The 3,379-nt window shown below is 35.7% G+C and overlaps 1 long non-coding RNA gene across 1 annotated transcript; it reads left to right on the top strand.

Moving 5' to 3' along the window:
* Positions 1-1,147: 1,147 nt before the first annotated feature.
* LOC118487612 lies at positions 1,148-3,151 on the top strand. The gene is made up of 3 exons (XR_004882132.1): positions 1,148-1,711; positions 2,478-2,557; positions 2,997-3,151. It is a non-coding gene; the product is annotated as an uncharacterized LOC118487612 (long non-coding RNA).
* Positions 3,152-3,379: the final 228 nt, after the last annotated feature.

Below are 3,379 nucleotides of genomic sequence, written 5' to 3' on the forward strand. Positions count from 1 at the left end.
TACTATTATTTATACTCATACGCATGCTTACATTCATACTTGTATTCATACATTCGTACCTATACGTGAGCGTAACCTGAGGGATTCGCTTACGTGGGTCACATACATACTTAAGCATGGACTTGCTTACATACTACATTCTTATACGTACAAGTTCTTACTTTTCAAATTTGTGTATACCCTGATTCATACACAATCAGTACAAGCTATGCGTATCAGGCGACGATCAGTATAATCTCGGGTGCACACGGGATTATGGTGATAGACGCATGAGAATCATAGAGTGTACTCCTGTGTATGGTAAGACATAGAACTTAACATGACACTGAATACGAAACAGACGTAACACAGTTAAAACATGGTGGATACGCCGCTGGTACTTCCTATATACAAGTGTTTTCACCATGTTACCAAAGTTTCGTAAGACGTGTCATGAGAAATTCAGTATTTTACAGACCTCTTAGACCAAATTCAAACTTTAAACAACTCACAAACGCATTATATCCGATTATCCATGACGAGACCTCCCTCTTAACGCACTACCTTCGTCTATCCAATACTTATGCCGTTCTTTTACTTGCATTCATTTATTTAAGGTCAACCGCTCACTTTTATACCCCCATAATTCTCCTTTATTCTTTGTCCTTATACAAACCTTGTTCGTGATCAGGTCTCATATATTCTCTCTGTTAAATCCTTGGATGCCATTTTTTCAAAAGTCTTCCTCTTAGATTTCGAGGACGAAATCTCCTAAAGTAGGGAAGACTATAACATCCGTCAAAATGAGTTCCCAAGATCTGACCCGTTTTGAAAATCCAAATCCTAACCTATGAACTTTGTAAAATCCTTTTTTTCCTTTCTTTTTTTTTTCTTGCTTTCGCGAAGTAAATAACTATAGAAGGGATTTATTCTTCAATTTAATACATTTATTGATTAAGTTATTTATTTATTTAATTGTTTAACTGACTAACTTAATTAGTATTACAACTAAAAAGTTTTATTTTTTTTTTACCTTGACAATAATTTAGTTGGTTTAAAAAAAAGAGTTTAGTTAATTAAAGTGATAACTCAGCTAGTCTAGTTCAGCTAGATAAACTTTGAGGGTTGTTTTATAAATTTTGAAAACATAATTGAAGGTAAAAAAAAATAAAAAAGACCAAAACCCTAATCTTCTTATCCCACTTCAGCCGCCTACATCTTCTCCTCTCATCCGTTTGTTCTCTGCAACCTGTCTAACCACACAAATAAAAGAAGCTTGCTCTTAATTTCTGTACACACATAACCACCTCCATCACCTTCTTGTTTCCCCTCTCCATCTTGGACAGCCGGCGGTGGCCGGTGAAGGTCACCGGTGAAGGAAACAGTGGACAAAGAGAGGGAGACGCGATGAGAGAGAGAGAGCAAGAAATCGGAGAAGAGAAGCCGAACGGAAACGGGTTCGACATGCTTCAGCTCGGGTCTTAGTTTGGTTCAAGTTCTAGTTGGTTTCTATCAGGTCATGGCTCCAGTTTTCGGTTTAAGATTCAATTCTGGTCCGGGAGCTATGGGTCAGACTCGAGCTTCGGTTCAGCAGGTTCGGGTCCGGTTCCGTCTACGTCGAGTCAACGGGTCAGTCAGTTCAGATTAGAGGCGGACAACGAGTCGGGCCAACCCGGTCAGATGTCACCGGAGCCGTACGGAGATCACCACGGGAATCCTCTCATTTTGTTCGGTATACCCTTCTTTATTACTTTGTTCCTTCATTGTTGAACTTTGTATAACATTTAAAACTAACAGAAGCAAGAAAAGAACAATAGATATGTACATATACATAATTGGGTTTACTTCAGTAGGTTATTTTGAAGAAAATGACAAATTGAGTTGTGTTCACATAAGATAAAAACCCACCAACTTATGTCTAAAATCTAGCTAAATGTTTATATTTAAATACTATCACCATTTCTGTATTTTAGGTTTCTTTACTTATACTTGTACATAGGTTATCTAATTTTATAACAAATGAATAAAAATTGTTATTTTAATCCGCATAGGATGCTTAGTGTCTCTATAATACGAGGTGCTTATTTCCTTTTATATTAAAACGATGACAGCTAGTATATAAATACAATTAAAAGCCGATTATGGAACGGGTTAGACACGCAGCCCAGTTGGTCGGGTTGCGTGCACGCAAATAAAGGTCATAAGCTTGAGTCCCGCTATGGCCAGTTTTGGTCAGAATGTTGAGCATTTTTTTTATGTTTTAATTTTTTTTAAAGTATTGTTTTTCTTTACTTTTAAATTCTTTTCTCTTGTTTTAATTAATACTTTGAAATTCTTTTTAACCTAAATAACTAACCATTTATTTTAACCCATTTTATAACATTAAATGTTAACATGAGATAAGGTCTAATATCTAATTAATTTATAAAATAAATATTAGGAATCCTACTTAATCTACAAATTTTCACGAGATCATTATGTGTTATTCCAAAATCTAGGATGACCGTTACGTTCGTTCCTTTGGATTTCCAACCCCTTCCTCGCGTGTTATTCCAAGAAATCCTTATACGCAACCAATGTGAGTACACTCGACCCATTTACGTTTTAAACCACTTTTGGGTTGTAACATGTTACCATACAAAGATTTCACTTACACACATTTAAACATACTTTGTGAACTCAATCCGATATACATGCTTCTTGTTATGCTAGATAATACATGTTATATGCCATTACTTTGTTATACCCTCGCTTAACGAATATAGCGCTATAGGAGTAGCACACCACCCGACGGGGGTTCGTTAGGTCAATATACTATACGGTCTCGTCACTTTTGTGGCGAGGGATGCTAAATACTAGTGGACACTTTGGGTTTATACGTAATGTTATGCATGCTAGTACCTTGTATACAAATTGCCGTGTGGATTCGAGTAAAATGCTTTATACTTATGCTATACTATTTAAACCTTGTGTACTCGCCTTTGCTTTTGCATTGACTTTATTTTAACATGTTACAGGTGGATGTTGACGATGCATGGAATCTAGTAGGATGCTTAGATACACACTTAAAAATTTGTATTCATGTCGTATTATTTCATTATTCATGATGTTGTATTTTGTTTCGAAACCTTGAAATTGATTCTTTAGAAATGGAAGGAAATTATTATTTAAATACTTTTCACAATCATTAGTGTTATGATGTCTCGAGCAATCTTCACATTTCGTCTCATCTCGATGTTTCCGCCATTGGTTGGGGTGTGACACATAATTATCTGGTAAGTTAGTTATCCTAATAATATAATCCATAATTAAAATAATTTTCAAATTACACAAATGCCCTTTTTATTAAAAACCCTCCATGCCACATGTCACCTTCCTATTGCTTCGTAGACTTTCTAGG

The sequence above is a fragment of the Helianthus annuus genome, chromosome 2 (genome assembly GCF_002127325.2).
Source record: "Helianthus annuus cultivar XRQ/B chromosome 2, HanXRQr2.0-SUNRISE, whole genome shotgun sequence".
Classification (NCBI taxonomy): domain Eukaryota; kingdom Viridiplantae; phylum Streptophyta; class Magnoliopsida; order Asterales; family Asteraceae; genus Helianthus; species Helianthus annuus.